The 20,928-nt window shown below is 37.9% G+C and overlaps 1 protein-coding gene and 1 pseudogene across 1 annotated transcript in view; one reads left to right on the top strand and one right to left on the bottom strand.

The window, feature by feature from the left end:
• The window catches only part of ST6GALNAC3 (ST6 N-acetylgalactosaminide alpha-2,6-sialyltransferase 3), a 518,021-nt gene that overhangs the window by 478,317 nt on the left and 18,776 nt on the right, over nt 1-20,928 (bottom strand). The window lies entirely within an intron of this gene.
• LOC150015126 (L-lactate dehydrogenase A chain pseudogene) lies at nt 14,922-15,829 on the top strand (annotated as a pseudogene).

The raw sequence follows: 20,928 nt of genomic DNA, 5'->3' as shown, positions 1-20,928 counted from the left end.
ATACCTGTTGGGAAAAGTCTAGAATCAGTGCCTGGACCTTAAGGAAGACTCAGGAATAGGTTCTCCGCTCTGATTTCACATTAAATGCCCTCTGAGGAATTGCTGAATTGCTGTTTCCATGCCTCGCACCACATGACAGAACATGGCCTCTAAGAGTTCTCCACGTTGTCAGTCCTCTCTCTTCCAGCTACCAGGAGAGAAACAAAATTCTCTTTCTCAATTCCATTTCCAATACCCCAAGGAATCAAATAAGAAAACCCCTAGATCAATCATCTGTGGCTGAGACACACAGCAGCCTAATACAGCCTGCCTGCCTCCACGGAGACCACATAATAAGGAAGTAGCTTCCAGAACAGGGAGGGCCTAAAGGAGTGGTGGGCAAGCCACAGACTAATAAGACACTATGTGTCTTTTACACATCATTCCTGAGGCAGACGCCTAAGTGGACAGAAAGCTACTAGGTCATAAAGAATCCAAACTCCTCAGTGTTGCTAGGAGCCCTCCTACCCAGGGCACACGTTCCGCTATGAACTCTAGTCACTGCACTTTCTTTTCATCTCCACAAGGATAGACGCTCCTTCTCACTGGGAGGCCTTTCCTAATAAAGCCACCCATCCTCTCCATCACTCTCCTCTAGCCACCTCCCCCCTCCCCAGCCTGTCTTCTATCTAGACTTCTTCATGACACCCAGACCAGACCAGAACACTGATCATAACTGCAGTTCAAGGGCTGTGCAGCTTTGAAACTTACGTGTTTTTTTTTTGTTTTGTTTTGTTTTGTTTTTGTATCATACTATAAACTTAATGAAGGCAGAGCCTGACCCTTCTGTTTGATTCTAATTCCGTAGTGCCTAGCACATACAGTGCCTTGCAATGCTAAAGTCTCAAAAATATTTAAATGCATGTTTCTGAGTAGGAAAAGAAAGGAGAACAACTAGTGAACCAGGCCAAATCCTAAACTTTCAAATTTAATGGTCTCCAAAAGGTAGGAGTGGCCTAGATTCAAATAAAGTATTTCTTACACCTCATTTTCTGACTCAGAACACTTACATAGACAGCAACCAACTGGCAGGTGACGGCTGGCAAGGAAAACCCTAGAGGCATAAGGGACGCTTTGTTACACCAAGGCAACCCTGAAAACAGAGTCAAACTGTGGTCCACCAAGAAGCAGGATTTCTGCATGCGAAGAAGCCAAGTACATGTTCCCATCCCCAATGCTTTTCCAAAAACGAGTTATTAGCCACTCATCTGAAAACCAAAGACATCAAAACATTAAGTTTCCTTTTAATCTAAAATCAAAAGATTCATCAGCAAACGACCATTGCCTAAGACCCACCGGCCTCGTTAAATGTCAATGACTCTTTCTGTGGTTTTACCATGAAGTGTGGCCTTGGAATACTACTGGCATGTAATAAATTTAAGTTCTTTTCCCACTAACTGACATTTCAGAAAAAATTACAGCTACCCCAAATCAGTCATGAATCATTGGCGGCAAGGGGTAGCTACGCAGTTTACTTAGAGACATACTGAAATAACTGACATGCAGAAATAATACAAAAATCAAGCCTAAGCTTCAAGAGCCAACTTTTCACCATGGAGTGCCTGGAAATATACCCTGAAACATAAATACATCTAACAACTGATCCTATAGTGGCAGTCCTGTTTAACTTTTTTTCCTTGAAAAAACAAAACCCAATTCTAATGAGTACAGGACAAAATATGAACTGTGGCATTGTTTTAAGTGAAGACAAAGCTGTCACGTCAATTAGCTGCTGTTGTGGGCATAGGCTACCTCGATCTCAGAACACTTGGGACTCTGGGATTATCTCCTCTATTAATCAAGCTCTTAGATCCAAGAGAGGAAACAGCAACTACATACACTCTTCAATCTGTCAGTATCTTTGCTAGTTATTTGCTAGGTATTTTCTTCAACCACACAAATATTATCTCTTATAAGTAATATAGAGTACTTAATTACACACCCTCCAATTTCTTACCATTTGTATTTTATAATGAGAGGAAAAAGAGGTTCATTGTAGAAGCTACAAAACTAGAGAAAATAGAAAGCAGAAAATAGGCACCCCTCATCCCACTGATCAGGGGTTTAGATTACTCTACTCCTAGTATGGTACAGGACAAAGAGTCCCGGTTCTAGGAAAGTAATTGATAGCCAACTATACAAGTAATGAATTTCAATGTTGATAAGTGCTATAAAGAAGAAGTGCAGGATAGGATGCTATGAGCACTACAATGGTGCCCCTTACTCTAACATTTCGTGTCCATGCTTCCTATATTTTTTCAGAGCAAGCATCAAATATAAAGACTTTTTATCCACCTAGGATTGGATAGTGCATACTGTCCCATGATGGAAATTCAATTTGACATCTTCAAAGCTAACTTCTACATACAAAACAGTTGTTTGTCTCAGAATTTCCCCTCAGGAATTCCAGAAGACAACAGAGCAAGATAGTGATCACTGAGCTGCAAACCACCACAGATGAAACCAAGGAATTATGTTTTCCAGACCTCTCTGAAGCAGTCAAATAACCTCTGGCCAAAAAAGAACCACTGTTGAGAACTCGATGAGGTCATCATCACATTATCTCAAAGGTACATCTCAAAGACCAGTGTGGCTCAGTTGGTTGGAGGATAATCCCAGGAACCAAAAGGTTGTGAGCTCCGTTTCCGGTTAGGGCACCTGCCTAGGTTGCAGGTTTGGTCCCTGGTCAGGGCGCATCAGTGAGGCAACTTAATCAATGTTTCTCCCTCACTTCGATGTTTCTCTCTTTCTCTCTCTTTCTCCCTCTCCCTCTCTTCCTCTCTCTCTGGGACAAATAAATAAATGAATGAACATACATATATAAGAATACATTCCAGATTTTTTTGCAGGGTCTTGCACGTGTGTTAAAACTGTTCATCTACCATTATTTCATCAGAGTTCTGGGTTTGTAGGTGAGACCCCATAACAAAGTCAGTTGGAAACTCCTCCATCTGATCTACCTTTTAAGATCTAGGAACCCTTTAACTCCATTCCCAACAAAAATCTCTCACAAAGATACCTGCCAGTTTCTGGGGAAGCTGTACTCTCACGGTGAAACTCCGCCTATAGGATTTTATTTCTGTACCTGCTATCTCTGTTCGACTTCATGTTAGTCAAGAAACAAAATTTCAAAACCTTCCTTAGTTTCTGCAAAATAATCCGCTCAAAAACCATTTAAGAATAAAATTATAGTTACTAAAGATTAGTAGGTCAATCTAGATAGCATACAGCAAACTAAATTAAAATCTCATTAAGTTCCTAATATCTCTTGGGTTTTCTTTTTGACCTTTTAGAACACATAGGAACCAGTCTTTTACCATCTTTCCAGATTCTCTTTCTCTTCTTCGCCCATCTGTACACCTTTTTCTTCTCCACTCCTGCCCAGGTTTGAACAAAATACTAATTCCTTTTACTTTCTCATATTCAAAAGATTAACCATTCTATTCTCTATCTGTGTCTTGGGCCTCCACACACTAATGTTTTCAGTGTTATACCCTCTACTACAAATGACTTATCACGGTGTTTTTCTCAAAGGCAGGTCCCTTCCTAAATGGAAGTCTGATATCAGCTACTAAAATTATAATATTTTCTCCTTTGAATATAGTGCATTTGTAGGGACCAAAGACCATGATCTGGCAGCCCTGTTACTCCAAGACCATCCACTGGCAGGTAACTGCAACTTGTTTACACAGCCTGTTCCTTCAAGACTCAAGTCTGCATTTTGCCAGGTCTCCATCTCTCCCAAGAAAGTGCTTATACACACTTCTGAAATTAACAGTCATAGTATTAATCCAGGTAATTCAAAAACAGGGCAAAGCACATAAGTTTTGAGTTTATTTTTGAAATATATTTAAGTACCGGTTTCTACCTCCTTCATAAAGGAGGCAAAGTCTTCTAGTTCACAATAAGTGATATTATTCAAATCCCCCTGGGAATATCAATATCCAGGTTTACATTCACATTAAGATTATAAAGTGTAGGTAATCGAGATCAGATTTTTCCCTAAGGGCAAGATTCCAGGGGAGGAGAGGATGTGAAGAATATAAGAGGTCTAAAAGAATGAAAAGAAATTATAATGAGCCCTTTGGGGTAGAAGAAAGGTAGAGAGAGGAGAACTGAGCAGGACTAGCCCTATTGGTTTTCATCTAGATATACACAAGCAAACAAATTAAACTTCAAAGATAATTCTCAGCTCACTGCCTAGTCTTCTCACAGTCTATCTTATAATTTTGAAAATAAATGTATAACCTAGCACAGTTTCAAATACTTTCAAATGGCTATGATTTTTTTACAGTGGAAATTTACCTTAATAATTTGTTAGTAGAGGAAACTGTAGAAGTAAGAGCAACATGATCCCTTCCTGAACCTGTGTTTGAAAGAACAGACTCCCAGCCTTATTCCCAGCTAGGCTTTGCTTACCCTTCCAGTCAGTTCCTGCATGTCAGGAGAAATTTCCCATCTCCGTTTTCAGGGAAGAATGACTTCACCCAAAGTGGGCCTGAAAACCCAGGCTCTGCATGGTGCCCTGGCAGGCAGTAATGCCAAGAGCAAGCAATACAGATGCAGCCTCAGCCTCTCCCAGCTCAGCCTGAGACCAGATCTGCCAGGCCAGGGCAGAATCTGGCTTCCCCAAAATGCTATACAGCAAGACAGTCAGGCACCAAGCAGGACACACTTGCTCAGTGGACAGGGCTACCCAACACCTCAGGAAGGCGGAGACAGGAGTTAGCTTTTCGTCCTTTCGGCAGAACATTCCAGAATAACTTATAGAATGCTCTTACCTAAATGAACCCCTTTGGCCAATTAAGTCACAGCTCTTAATAACAAGGCCCCTGGCTTTCCTGCCCTTCCTGCCTCAGGTAGGTTTACAGAAGGCTTTGGTTTTCTGCGTGAAAATGCCATGCCCGGCTCTTTGGAGGACTCTCCCATTACTCTTAACAGGGAGGGAGCCGTGACCGTGCAACCAGAGTGGAAGCCAGCAAAAACTACACTCACTTTCTTGTAACTGGCTAACTTGTTAATGCTGATGAAAGTCATACATACCAAGACAACAACGGAAACCATAACAGCAAATGAGGGCTGGGAGCAGTTGCCCCCTTCACATGTCCCGGGACTGCAAGCTATGCACGAGTCCTCCCAGCAACACAAAGGCTGCACCAGGCCTGTCACAGAAACTATAAATCATCTAATTAAATAACATGAAAACAGAGTCCATGAAACTCCTCACAGTGTGGCAGCTTTCTGATTGGCTGTCATACTGCTGTGGACAAGGAACCCCAAAGGAAAACACTCCTTTCTTTTAGCTGTGAAAATTTCATTTTCTTCAGATAGCTCTCTCTCTCTCTCTCTCTCTCTCTCTCTCTCTCTCTCTCTCTCTCACACACACAGGAGGTCAACAGATTTAAGAACTCATTGTATCAATACAATATTCCTTTTTTCAAAATGACTGACACTTTTGTAAATACCCAACCCACTATACCTAATCATTACTGAGATTTTCTTTTTCCTCCCTCCCAGGATCTTTATTTCAATCAAAGAATTCAAATTCCCCATAAAATGTTTTAGAGTCCCTAGACTCCAGGGCTCAGAAGGCTGACTAGGTAAAGATACTATCTTTGATTAGGACACCTTTTTGATCATGAGTAGTTCTGCAGAGTTACATCTGTTTCTTTATTATTATTATTATTAGTAGTAGTAGTAGTAGTAGTAGTAGTAGTCATATTAAAATCATTTTTAACCATCTTATAAAGTTTCAGGGAGGAGCAGCAAACAGAACTTGGCTGAACACTGTTCCATCCATTCATAATGGAGAAGGCGCTGATTTGTAGATTAAGAATGTGATTAAATAAGAAATGTGGTGTATCACATAGCTGGGGTTCCTCAGAGCAAATGGACAAAGGCAGTACATCGGGGTGCAGAAGGAAGGAAAAGGGGGGGAAGAACCCAGACCTGCCATAGAAGTTTCAGTTTTTCTCCACATTGCATCTTCCTGTGAGTATATATATATATATATATATATATATATATATATATATATATATATGCTGCCCACTCACAGGATTACCTTTGAACGTGAGGTGGGCTGGGGAGTTAGACAAAGGGAAAGAGGGCACAGTCACAACAGGTCTATACTGATTAATAAGGAGGGAACTAGAAACAAAAGCAAGCAAGCAGAAAAAAGCCTCTGCATATCAAGAATAATAAGAAAACAAGGATACCAGTGCACACGAGGACACTTACAAGGTATCAAGACAGAGTGGTCTAGTGGTTAAGAATGCGTTCTCCAGTGTCAGACCAGTCTGGGACTAGGTGCTGCCTCTAGCTCCGAAGACTGTGACCCCTCAAAGCCTCCCTTCACTCATCAGTGAAATGACAATAAAAACAGGACAGCTATCATTGGGTTATTGATCACTGTGAGATAAAATGAGAATGCACTTAAAGAGTAATGTGCTTGATTAATACTTAATTAGCCATGGCTGTCTTTATTCTCTCAGCCATTGATTGCACTCACAGGATTAGTCAGAGGAGTTTAGTCAGGAACATGGGACTGGGGCCATGTGCATTAAAGATGTGCACACGCTGCAGCTGCAAACTGGCCTCGAAAACACCCCTCCTTGACCAATTAACCCTTCCCAGTCGTTGAAGACCCTGAATGAGGTCATGTTTCTTTCCATGAATGCATGACTGGGGAATATATGATGATTACTCTTTGGGCTCACAGGAAGGAAAGACTAAGTTAATTTCTCAGGAAGATAGCAAGAAACTGACTTCAGGCTCTTTAGAATGTACAAATCTTGGCCAAAGAGAAAGAATATTTCTGTTCCTATTTCAGAGTGAATGTAGCATGAACACATTCCCATGACAATGGCAGAAAGCCTGGGAAGAAAAGACATCAGAAGTGCCACGATTTTATTTATTTATATATGTCAGCACACTGATTTCAGTCACTATTCTTTATCTCAGGCTTCTATTGTTAATAAGTCCACTCTCTCCCATCCAAAAATAAATGTTCCTAGTATGTGAATTATTGGGACTTTTCTTCTTGCTGAATTCAAAAAAATAAATAAATAAAGGGTTTTGCTCCTGTTGCTCTACCTCACCCCCCCCAGGTAACATAACTAGTTCAGTTCTTGAGGAACGTGGCTGCGCCATCCACTGCCTGCACAGGGCCCTCCAAGGCCATCAACAGATCACAGTAGGGACACAGTCAACCCAAACACACCACTGAGGTCAAAGCACAGGCTGAGACTCACTCACAGAGCTCAATGTCTGGAAGCACAGAGCAGGAGGAGAAATGGCAAAGAGTTTCACAGGTAATTTTATGACTTAGCACAACACTGTTCTGTTTGTACCTCTTGCCCTTATCAACAGTTGTTCAGGTCATTTTTAAGGGATAAAGACTAGAGAGGAAACAAAGATTTATTGTGAAAGGAAATGATTTGCTAATAAGTACAAAACATACAACAATAATACCAATAAAAGCAGTAAGTAACACTTATTAAGCATTCACTATGTAACAGACTCTATGGAGAAACACTTTATATAAATCAGCTCATTTGTCTTAATAATCCCAAAATAAGTAGGTACTATTATTATATTTTCAGATGGGAACAATGAAGGTTAGAGATGTCATATCACTGGGTAAACCAGAAAGGGACAGGCTTACAAAGAAGACCTATAATATAATACATCTAAAATTATACTATGACATCTAAAGAGGTTATAGGGCCCTCAGGAACAGAGAGGACAATGCTTTCTGACAGGTATTGTAGTTTTGCCTTAATAGTTAAATGTTACTTATTGCAATTATTGATGTGGGGTTTCAATCTCTATTACTGAAAATTCCAAATTATAGAAAAGGTATACAATGAAATTGTATCAATTAGGATAAATTCAAGTGCATGAAACAGGAAAACCAACTTAAACTGGCTTATGCAACAAATGAAATGCATTAGTTCCTATAACAAAAAAAAAAAAAAAAGCCTGCAGGACACACTTTAGAGATGGATTGATCAGTACTCCAGCTCAGTCTCCCTTTAATTTTTTCACCTCCTCTGTATGTCTGCTTCATCCTTAGGCTGGCTTCCCTCGTGGGAGCAAAATAGCTGCAGCAGTTCCAGGCCTCACAAGGGTAGCCCCAACCATTATGAGAAACAGACATTTTTGCTTTCTCCAGCTATCACAGAAAAGTCCTGGGCTTAACTCTGACTCAGCCAACTTAGGGCACGTGCCCAGGGCTGACCTCATGAACACAGACAGGAAAAGTGTTATGCACCAAGTAAGGCCTGGGTGAAGTCTGCCCACCACTCTTCAAGGAGTGTGGTATTCAGAAGATGGGTCAATGCCAGTCAGGGCCCATCTCTCCCAAATTAAGAGGCTGCTATGAAACATATGAGAACAATTCATTTTTAATCATTTAATCTTGTGTGCAAAAAGGTGGCAAAATGCTGGAGGAGGGGGCAGTTACTAACTTAAATAGGCTCAACACCCCTTTTGGTATGACTCCTTTGCTTAACAATTGCCACCTTCCAAATTAGTACGGTGCTCTTTCAGCAGAGCCTTCCATCAGGCTGGCGACAACTCCTGGAGCAAGGCAGTGCAGTAGAATAGTTAAGATCACAGACAACGGAAGACTGGGCTCCATATGAGCTCTGTCTCTTATCGGCTTGAAAATTCCAAATTATTTAACTTTTGAATTTCCTTACCTATCCTGGAACACAACAAATATTCAACCCATATTAGCTCTTTTATTAGTACAAATTTTAAATTTGTTAGTGTTCTGAGCCATTTTTTTAATGTTACAAATAAACTAATTAAAAGAAAAAATCTCATCTGCATTCATCATTATCATAACAATAATATATGAACTATTAACTGCTTACTTCGCTCAAGGCACTGGGCTCAGTGTTTTATGCATATGGATTCTAAGAAACAGCATTATTATTGTTATTTACTTATTTATTTATTTATGTATTGGATTAGGCAGTGGGTTTATTGAGGGAAAAGTGGGGGAAGGGGAGAGGCAGCTCCCAAACCAACTCAAGGGCTCGTAGGAGCAAGGGGAATGGGGAACGGGAAATGAGGAATGGGGAATGGGGACTCCTGGTCCTCCTTGTGGGCTCGTAGGAGTCCCCTATTATTGTTATTTAATGGAAGAGAAAACTAAGGCTCACAGAGGTTAAGAAACTTGTCTAAGGCCACAGAGCTAGAAAGTAGCAAAGCAAACATCTAAATGCAGGTCAGTCTGACTCCAAAGCTCTTACTCTTTCCTAGTTACCTGACAATTCTGCTTTCTTCAGCAAGTGAAGAATTGTCTTTCATAGAAGAAGGCTAATCTCCCCACTTTAGTTTTTTTTTAAAGAAAATTGTTTAAAGTGGTATTTGTACAATAATTTTAGGAAATGTAATAGCCAGATGATAATAGCACTAGCAGTCCAGGATGTATTTTATGGGGCTATTACTATATGCCTCAAGTGGTCAAAGGCTTTGCCACTCACTTGAGGCAAGTAGTAATGGCCAATAAAACTTGCCTTGTCTGTCTTAATGCCATATTATATCATCACACTTGTAATGAAATGCTCTTAAACTTTAGCGTTATCAGAAAAGAAAAAGGGATGGTTAAACAAGCTAGCACAGTGAGGAGGGAGTGTAGTCAAGTGGAAAAACCGAAGACCTTGGTCTAACTCTGTTACGCTCTTGTGTGACCTTGAGCACATCTCAGATCTCAGGATCCTGGTATCTCCATCTATAAATTGGTTTCATTATGAGAGGCTAAGGACTCTTCTAGTTTCAGACAGGCCATGTGTCTATAGAGAATTTCATTCATTCAACAGCAGGTCTTGGAGTGTAAGGCAGGTCCACTCTATGCCCAGTGCTGAGGACATGCAGTGAACAAGACAGAATGCCGGTCTCTGATGCTGGGCTTCAGATGAATGGATGGCTAGGGGCTGAAATACAACCCTGCTTTGTAACTTTCTCTTCTTATATGTCATGGAAATGTCCAAGCAAATATAATAAAATCTTGACAATAATTGAATTTGGGTGATGGTGTGGGGAAGGGATTCTTTGAACTCTTCTCTACTGTTTTTGATGTTTGAACTTTCTCCTCGTAAAAAAATTAAAATAGATGAGAAAAGCTGCAGGAAGACTTCTGCTTCTAATAATAACCAATAGGGTAAATAAGCCTTCCCATCAAAGTCAAATAAAAAATTAATAAATTTTTATTAATGCTTAAAAACATCCAAAGCCAACAAAATTGGGGGGCGGGGGAATGGGGAGAAGAGTCAGGTGAGGATAAAGGGAAGGCAATCCAGATGGCATCTTGGAACTGTTTTCTCTCTATGCATGAGCTGAGGGGCCAGAAAAATAGAGACTTGTGTTCACAGTATGTGGAGGATGGGGGAAACAGGCATGAGCGTACCCATTTGTTTGGATTAGGGTCTCCAAAGGGTTGCATGCACCCAGCAGGAAGAGAGAACAGAAAGCTAATAGGCCCTTGCAGAGGACCAGAACTGAACTTCAAACGTCTTAATCTCTGAATCTGAAGTAAGATGCTTCTAGAGTGCCAACATTCCAAGTACTTGCAGAAGCAAACATAAATCCCTTCTAGGGTTGGATAACGTTGGCTTCAAATTGTATCTGTAAACAACTGTGTAAATATAATGTCTCACACAGAATTAAAAATAACAAGCACATAAAGAAATAAAATGTACATAAAAACCAGCAGACACAACAGAAATAGAAATAGACCCACAGGGCTCCAGTTTTGGAATATTCTGCAACAGTCTTTTTGTCAAAAGTTTTACTATGTGTAGGAAGTATAAGGTTAAGACTTTCACCATAGAATAGTGTAGTGGCCCCTCAAAAGATATGTCCATGTTTTAACCACTGGGACCCATGAATATTACCTTATGTGGCAAAAGAGTGAACATTGCCTAATATGGGAGAAGATCTGACTAAATTACGATGCTGAAAGAAGTTTATCCTGGATTATCCAGGTTAGCCCTAAAGCAAGCACATGTAGCCTCATAAGACAGTGGCAGAGGGAGTTTTAAGACAGACACAGAGGAGAATGCAGTGTGAAGCGGAACAGAGAGAGATATGGTCACGAAACCAGGAATTCTGATAGCCTCTAGAAGACAAAAGAGCCAAGGAACAGAGCCTCCAGAGGCAGTGTGACCCCAATGATATTTTGATTTCAGGGTTGTAGATTACAGAACTGTGACAAAATTATTTTCTGTTGTTTTAGGCCATCTAGTTTTGAGTAATTTAGTAAACTACTACAAATGCCCTAGAAAATTAAGATATATGAGAAACTCAAAAACAGAACCAAATGAAAAGTTAAAACCTAAAAATATATTAACTAATACTAAATAACTTAATGAATCAATTTAACTCTAAAAGAATAGATATAGCTAAAGCAGAAATTAATAGTCAGAATAACTAGAGTGAATCCCAGGAAGATAAAAGAATAAAAAAATAGAGAACAAAACACATTAAAAATAGCAAGAAGGTAATTAAATCCATGTAATTAATAATATAAATATAAGTACTTGTAGTCCAAGCAGGAGAGGAGAGTGAATGGGGCAAAGCAATACTTGACAAGATTATAGCGGAGGACTTCATAAAACTAAAGAATCACATCTGGCCTTGCCAGGAGTTAAGTAAGACAAGCAGCCCTAGAAAGCCCAGGCAGAATAAATAAAAAGAAAACTTCATCTAGGCACATTATAAAACTCATGAAAACCACCAAGCCAAAAATTTTAAATCTGCCAAAGGAAAAAAAGGGGGGTAGCCAGAAGTAAGTGAATTCTTTAAAGTGTTGAAAGAACATAATTGACAGCCTACAATTCTATGCCCTAAGAAAATATACTTAAGAATGATGGTGAAATAAAGACATTTCAGAAAAACAAAAACTGAAAGAATTTATCACTAGTAGACCTACAATAAAGAAAATACTAAAGGGTATTTATTCTTCAGGCAAAAAGAAAGTGATCCCAGATGGAAGATTGATTATATAAGGATAAATGAAAAGCAGAGATGAGAATAAATACATAAGTACATGAAAATAAATAATAATTGTGTAAACAATAATAATGTCTTGGGCATTCAAAATGTACAAGGTAAAATACACAACAACAAGGACTTAAGAGAGACATAAATCGCGTTCAAGCATTCTGAGGCCTAAATCAAGAATGCATACCAAGATCTCTAATATAACCATCAAAATAACAATAAAACTTCAAGGTTAATAGAAAGAAAAAGTAGAATGATAAAAAGGCAAATTCAATTCAAAAGAAGGCGGGGGTGATTAGGAACATATAACAACCTAGACTGAAAGGAAGCATTTAATATGATAGGAAATTTCAAACCAACTATGTGTGTAATTACATTAAAAATAAATGACCTAAAAGTTCTAATTAAAAGATAAAGGTTGTCAAACCTGGCAATATGCTGTACATTAGAGGCAGATCTAAAACATAAAGATACAGAAATATGAGAACTAAAAAGATTATTTTTTATAATTTTTTACTAGGCAAATAATACTAACTAAAAGAAAGCTGGTGTGGTTTTACTAATATCGGAAAAAATGTATTTTATAGTAAAAACTCTCATTAGGTGTATGGAATCACTTTGTAATAACAGAAGTTTCAATTCACCAGGAAGATAGAACAACTTCAAATTGCTATGTATGTAATAACGTAGTTCCAAAATATGCAAAGGTAAAATTGAAAGAAAAGAAGGGAAAAAAAAGACAGATATACAATCATAGTATAGAATTTGAACATACCTTTCTCAGAAACCTATAGGACAAATAAGACAAAAGAAGTCAGTAAGGATATGGAAAATTTAAAGAGCATAAACAGAAAACTTGACCAAATAAGCAAATAGAACAACTAGAAAATACACATTATTCTCAAGCACATAGCAAGCATGTACAAAAATGGGCCATATGTTACGAAACGAAACAATTCTCAACACATTTTTAAGTACTGAAATCAGAATATGTTCTTTGCTCACAATACAACGAAGCTAAATAATCAACAACAAAATGACAGCTAGAAAGTCCCCAGCAGAAATTCAAAAATATTCTTATTTTACTTAGAAAACAATTTTTAAATAAAACTGTATTGGGTTAACATTGGTTAATAAGACTATATAGATTCCAAATATACACGTCTGTGACAGATGATCTGTATGCTGTACTGTGGGCCCACCACCCAAAGTCAGATCCTCTTCTGTCACTATATATTTGACTCCCTGTTTTCCTCACTAACCAATACCCTCTTCCCTCTGGTAACCACCATACTGTTATCTGTGCCTTAGTTTCAGTTTTATATCCCACATATGAGTGAAATCATATGCTTTTCAGCTTTTCCTGAATGACTTATTTCACTTAGCATAATATTCTCAAGGTCCATCCATATTGTTGCAAATAGCAGTATTTCATCTTTTATTATGGCTGAGTAGTAGTCCATTGTATATATGTACCACATCTTCTTTATCCAATCATCTATCAAGGGACACTTTGGTAGTTTCCATGTCTTGGCCACCATGAACAGTGCAGCAATGAACACAGGCATTCAGGAATCTTTGCAAATAAATACCTTTAATTGAATAATAAAATAATTTTATGTAATTGTGGATTGAAACAAAAACAGTATTTAAAGGGAAATTTATTATTTAAACATATATATTACAATAGGACTAAAGCTCAAAATCAGTGAACTAAGCATCCCATTTAAAGAAATCATCTTTAAAAATCAACAAATTTAAATCAAAAGAAGTAGAAGAAAGGAAATGGACAAAGACTAGAAACAAGTAAAGAAAAAACAAACATACAATACAGAGGATAAACCCATGAAGTGTTGAAAAATAAAATAAAATAGGGGATATCTCTACACATCATCCAGATAGTAACTATATAAGAAGATATTATAGACAAATTTATGCCAATAACCTTGAAAATTTAGTTAAGAGGCAAAGTTCTAGAATACCACATCACCAAAACTTACACACACACACACACACACACAAAAATTAACCATCTGAAAATCTGAAGTCTTAAGCTATTAAAAAAATTATAATGCATTATTTAAAACTTTAAAACAAAGAAAACACCTAAAAGCTTCACTCAGAAATTCTGCCAGAAATTTAAAGAAGCAATGTTGATAATACTGAAAGACCTCCAGGGAATAAAGAAAGAGAAAACATTTCCTAATCATGTTAAGTCTAACCCTGAAAACCAAAACATGAGATGGTCTTTGTGAGAAAGGAAATATTCAAGACTATTTCACTCATGAACATAGAGGTAAAAAACCAAAACAAAACATTAGCAAACTAAATACAGCAATATGTAAAAAGACTACTCCATTTTGACCAATCAGGCTTTTACCAGAAACACATGGTTGTTTAACGTTTTTTAAAATTGCTATTCACCACATTGACAGAATTAAGAAGAAAATACATATAATAATTTTAACATATACAAGAATAGCTTTAATAAAATTCAATATCCATTGATAATTAAAAATTATAAGCAAAATAGCAATAAAAGAATAATTCAACTCTATCTTTTAAAAAAATATACCAACCTAACACATGTGATGAAATGTTGATAGCTTTCTCTTTGGAATCAACATCTTACTAAAGGTCTGAGACAGTACAATCAGATAAGAAAAAGGTATATTAAAATACTTAGAAAAAACCCGCGCCACTGCCGCCAAGCCCGGATCCATTTCTGCGCACCATGGACGCCATCCCGCCGTGCACACCTGATTCCTTTTGGTTCTAAGTCCAATAAGGCAGCTCTCAAGGATCAGTTGGTTGTGAATCTTCTTAAGGAAGAACAAATCCCCCAGAATAAGATTACAGTCGCTGGGGTTGGTGCTGTTTGCATGGCTTGTGCCATCAGTATCTTAATGAAGGACTTGGCAGGTGAACTTGCTCTTGTTGATGTCATGGAAGACACATTAAAGGGAGAGATGATGGATCTCCAACATGACAGCCTTTTCCTTAGAACACCAAAAATTGTCTCTGGCAAAAACTATGCTATAACTGCAAACTCCAAGCTGATTATTGTCACAGCTGGGGCACGTCAACAAGAGGGAGAAAGCCGTCTGAATTTGGTCCAGCGTAACGTGAACATCTTTAAATCCATCTTTCCTAATGTTGTAAAACACAGTCCCAACTGCAAATTGCTTATTGTTTCCAATCCAGTGGCTGTCTTGGCCTATGTGGCTTGGAAAATAAGCGGCTTTCCCCAACACTGTGTTATTGGAAGTGGCTGCAATCTGGATGCAGCCCCGTTCGGTTATCGAATGGGGGAAAGGCTGGCAGTTCACGCATTAATTAAGCTGTCATGGTTGGGTCCTTGGGGAGCATGGAGACTCCAGTGTGCCTGTGTGGAGTGGAGTGAATGTTGCCGGTGTCACCCTGAAGACTCTGCACCCTGATTTAGGCACTCATGCAGATAAGGAAGAGTGGAAACAAGTTCACAAACAGGTGGTTGACAGTGCTTATGAGGTGATGAAACTGAAAGGCTGCATGCACATCCTGGGCTGTTGGACTATAAAGTATAATGAAGAATCTTAGGGGGGTGCATCCAATTTCTACCATGGTCAGGGGTCTGTATAGAATAAAAGAAGATGTCTTCCTTGGTGTTCCTTGCATCTTAGGGCAGAATGGAATCTCAAATGTTGAGAAGGTGACCCTGACACCTGAGGAAGAGGCCCCTTTGAAGAAGAGTGCAGATACCCTTTGGGGGATCCAGAAGAAGCTGCAATTTTAAAGTCTTCTAATGCTGTACCACCTTACTGTCTAGGCTACAACGGGATTTTAGCTGGAGATTGTGCATGTTGTCCCTTTTATCTGATCTGAGATTAAAAGCATCAGTTTCCCAAAGATAGAAGACAGAAATGATAATGGTCCATAAAACCCTGCATCTGCTTCCTGATGCTGATGGTACTTATCTTGTGTAGTCCTAACCTGGTTAGTGTGACATAGTTCCACCTCCTCAAAGGTACTGCCGATGTTGCACATACTATAGGTGCCCTTCAAACAGGGTGTGTGTTCACTCTGTGCTATAGAACTTGTGGTTCCTTTACCCAACATGTCTAGTCCAGCTTTTTTTCCTCCAGTCAATCCTATCTTGGGATCCAACATACAAATCCAATATTGCATATCTTGGGCATAACTGTTCTTAAGGATCTTATTTTGTGTACCATATGAATCAGACTAGTGTACACTGCCATATAATGTAAAATGAAAAGTCTACATATATTTAATGCGGCCACCTATCCAAGTGTCATACAAACTAAAACACCAAATAAACTTTGAACAGTGAAAAAATAAAAAACTTAGAAAAGAAGAAATAAAAGATTCATTTTTAGCAGATATGATGAAGGATGTAGAAATCTAAAAAGATTTACAGATAAATGACAACTAGTGAGTTTAGAAAGATTGCTGGTTGAAAAAATAAAATCAATAAACAAACATGAACTGCATATTGATATACAAACTATACACAAAATGAAACTTTAAAAAGTAACTTTCATAATAACATAAAAAGATACTCAAGAATATCTACAAATAAGCCTAAGAATAATTCTTAAAAAGATGTGGAAGATCTCCTATGTAGAAAACAAGATATTTCTAAGAGAATTTAAAGGCAATAATGTTTGGAGCTATATAAAATATTCATAGATTAAAAGATTTAATTTGTAAACATGTGTGTTAGTTCTTCCCAAAAAGATCTATAAAGTTATGGAGTCTTTTAACAAAGAAAAAAAAAGGGAGAAATGTTGCCACAATACATACCATTAAAGACACACATTTTCAGGTTATGGTTTGATGACCTCTGTAACCACCACCCCAGTCAGCACTCATGTGCCTCTATGCAGCTCACTGCCCCAATCTCCTATACCCTCTACTCTAGTCAACCACTGTTGATATTTTTCACTATTGAGTAGCTGTGGTTGTCACGAAATTTCTAAATGAAATCACATTGTATGTATTCTTTTGTTTCTGGTTTCATTCCTTTTCATTGTCTGGTAGTTTTACATTATATAAAAATATTGGTTCTTTCAAGTTTGGAGCAATTATGAATAAAGTGCCATAAATATGGATGTATAATTCTTTGCGGCATATGTTTTTGTTTCTTCTTTTTTTTACATTATTTTTTATTGTATTTTTTCCATTACCATATCCCCCTTTTACCCTCTTTCCCGCCCTCCCTCCTCGTAATCACCACACTGTGGTCTGTGTCCATGAATTCTTTCTCCTCTTTTTCCATTTTGCTCAATTTCTGAAGCCTGCAATATCCCCCCTCAGCGCTGTCAGCCTGCTATCTATGAATGTCAGCCTGCATAGCCTCCAACGGTCCCAGGACTGCCCATGTCATTGCCCTAAAGAAGTCCCAATGACACATCAATACCAACAATCTCAAAACCCTGGTGTTGAGCAAGAGAGAAAAATCTCAGAAGATGCACAAAGTGTGATTCCATGTATGTAAATTGAAAAATGGACAAATAAAACAGTATATTGTTTAGGGATGAAACTATCAATAAAAGCCAATAAGCATTCAGCACACGTTCCAAAAAAAAAAAAAAAAAAAGGCTCCCCTTTCTCCACATCCTCACCAGCACTTGTTTGTTGATTTGTTAATGATGGCCATTCTGACTGGTGTGAAGTGATATTTCATTGTGGTTTTTATTTGCATTTTTCTGATGATTAGTAACATTGAATATCTCTTCATATGTCTAGTGGCCACCTGTATGTCCTCTTTAGAGAAGTGTCTATTCAGGTCCTTTGCCCATTTTTTTAATTGGATTGTTTGGGGGGTTTTTGGTGTTGAGCTTTAAAACGTTTTCATTTCTCTTGTATAAATACCTAGAAATAAAATACCATAAAATTTATGGGTATTTAATTCAGTTTTAAAAGACACAAATAAAATTTCACATTTTTTGTGAAATTGATGAGCTAATTTTAAATTCAAAAGGAAATTTTATAAAAGGGATAAAATAGCCTTAAAAGAGGTTCAACAAGGTGGAAGAGATAGCTGTCTCAGAAATAAACTTATTACAAAACTTATTATAAAATCACTACGGTGTGGTGCTCATGTAAAAGTAGTCCAGCAAATCTACAGAATATTTTTAAAAGCCCAGAAATAGTCCCAAACATATATGAACATTTGGTAGATGACAAACATGCCTCTGCCAAGCAGAGTGAAAGGAAGCCTTTTTAATGAATGGTGGCAAGAAACTTAAATACCATAATGGGGATGGGGTAATAGACACTTTATTTTACATCATACAAAAAAACTAAATGGTTTTTAGATCTAAATTCAAAAAGCAGAATAACACAGTTTCTAGAAGTTATTATTTTTGAGAAATCAGGGTGGTGATAGACTTCTTAAGAAGAGATTTTAAAAATCATTAACTATAAAATAAAAATAATAATAAACTGGGCTGTATTAAAATTGATTTGCCCATCCCAGGAGCATAAAATAGAATAAAAATAGCCTCTTCAACAAATAGTTTTGGGAGAACTGGAGTGATACATGCAAGAAAAAGAAACCAGACCACCAACTTACACCACACACCAGAATATACTCAAAATGGATAAAAGACTTAAACATAAGCCGTGACACCATAAAAGTCCTAGAGGAAAACATAGGCAATAAAATTTCAGATATCCCACACAGCAATATTTTCACCAATATATCCTCTGGGCAAGTGAAATAAAGTGAAAAATAAACAAATGGAACTACATCAAATTAAAAAGCTTCTGCAAGGCCAAAGAAACCATCATAAAAATGAACAGAGAACCACGCATATGGGAAAACATATTTGCCAATGATAACTTGGACAATGAATTGATCTCCAAAATAAATGAAGAGCTCATATATTTGTTGAACAGGAACAAACAACCCAAGTTAAAAATGGGCAAAGTGCCTTGGCTGGTGTGACGCAGTGGATTAAGCACCAGCTTGTGAACCAAAGGGTCACTGGTTCAATTCCCAGTCAGGGCACATGCCTGGGTTGCAGGCCAGTTCCCCGGTTGGAGGGGCACAAGAGGCAACCACGCATTAATGTTTCTTTCCCTCTCATTCTCCCTCCTTTCCCCTCTCTTTAAAAATAATTAAATAAAATCTTGTAAAACAGGAAAATTTAGAGAATTAAAAATTAGAAATAAACTTTAAAAAATAAAACATGGCCAAAGAACCTTTAAAACCACAATGAGATATCTATCACCTCATACCAGTCAGAATGGCCATCATTAACAATCAACAAACAAGTGCTGGCGAGGATGTGGAGAAAAGGGAACCCTAGTGCACCGCTGGTGGGAATGCAGACTGGTGCAGCCACTGTGGAAAACAGTATGGAATTTCCTCAAAAAACTAAAAATGGAACTGCCTTTTGATCCAGCATTTCAGCTGCTGGGATTATACCTGACGAATCCAGAAACACCAATTCAAATGAACCCCGTGCGCCCCTATGTTCATAGCAGCATTATTTGCAAGAGCCAAGTGCTGGAAACAGCCTAAGTGGCCATCAGTAAAGGAGTGGATCAAAAAATTGTGGTACATTCACACAATGGAATACTATGCAGCAGAAAGAAAGAAGAAACTTCTATCTTTTGTGATAACATGGATGGAACTGGAGAGTATTATGCTTAGTGAAATAAGCCAGGCGGCAAAAGACAAATAACATATGACCTCACCTATAAGAGGAATCTATTGAACAAAACAAATGAGCAAAATAGAGCCAGAGGCATAAAAACAAGGGACAGACTGACAGTGACTGGGGGGAGGGGTGGGGTAAGGGAGCATAGAAGGGAAGGGTCTAGTCAGGGAACAGGTATGGATGACCCATGGACATGGACAACGGGGCAGGGACTGACTGTGGGAGCCGGGGGCAGGGGCTAGGCAGGGTAGAGTAAAGTGGGAAAATTGGGACAACTGTAATAGAATAGCAACAACAAAAAATTGTTTTGCCCATCAAAAGACACAGTAAAAGAATGAAAAGGCAAAAGAAAAAATACAATAGAAAATAAATAAACAAAATCTATTGATTAAATTTGTGCTCTTTTGAAACATATACACAATCTGATTCCCTGCTTGCACATATAAACAAGAAAAAAGAGACGAAGAAAACAAAAACAATGACAAGGCAAGCCAGGCAAGCCATAAGTGGAAAATATATAATATATAGGATATATAAAATACATATATGAACAATCCCAACCAATAAAAAAGGAAAAAAGGCATGTAACACAATTTTTAACAATAGGAACAAGATGAGAACAGGCAGTTCACATAAGAGGATAGTCAAATAGCCAATAACTATCTGAAAAGATACTCAAACTAATTCTTAACCACAAAAATGCAAATTAAAAACACAAAGGTATACCATGAACACCTACCCAAACTAGCCAAAATTAAGTCTGACAATACTAACCATTATCCAGGATATGGAGCAGCAGAAACTCAGTTACACTTCTAGTGAGACAGTCATCTGAAGCAATCACTTTGGAAAACAATGTAGTATTACCTACTGCCAGGAAAAATCATGAAAAACTTCGAATAGGGAAGAAAAGAAAGAGTACTGTGTATCTAGTCCAGTGTACCCTTGCATGTTACCCTGCTTTTCATTGCTTTTGAGCTATTCTACAACTCTTTAAATTGTAAAATAAATAAATAAACGAATAAATGAATAAATCTGATAATAATACAAATGCTTCTTGTCCCTATAAATGCAAATTAATTGTGCCAGTAGAATGCAATGGATTATTATTGCCTTTGGATAGATTCATTTTGCATCTGCTCATACATTCATTTCAGCATCCCTTGTTGCCTACATATGTGTATGTCCTTTATTTTTTGAACTA

Source organism: Furipterus horrens, unplaced genomic scaffold (assembly GCF_987537825.1).
Source record: "Furipterus horrens unplaced genomic scaffold, mFurHor1.1.pri manual_scaffold_3, whole genome shotgun sequence".
Lineage (NCBI taxonomy): Eukaryota > Metazoa > Chordata > Mammalia > Chiroptera > Furipteridae > Furipterus > Furipterus horrens.
The sequence above is the reverse complement of the archived record's forward strand: the minus strand, read 5'-3'. Positions and strand labels throughout refer to the sequence as shown.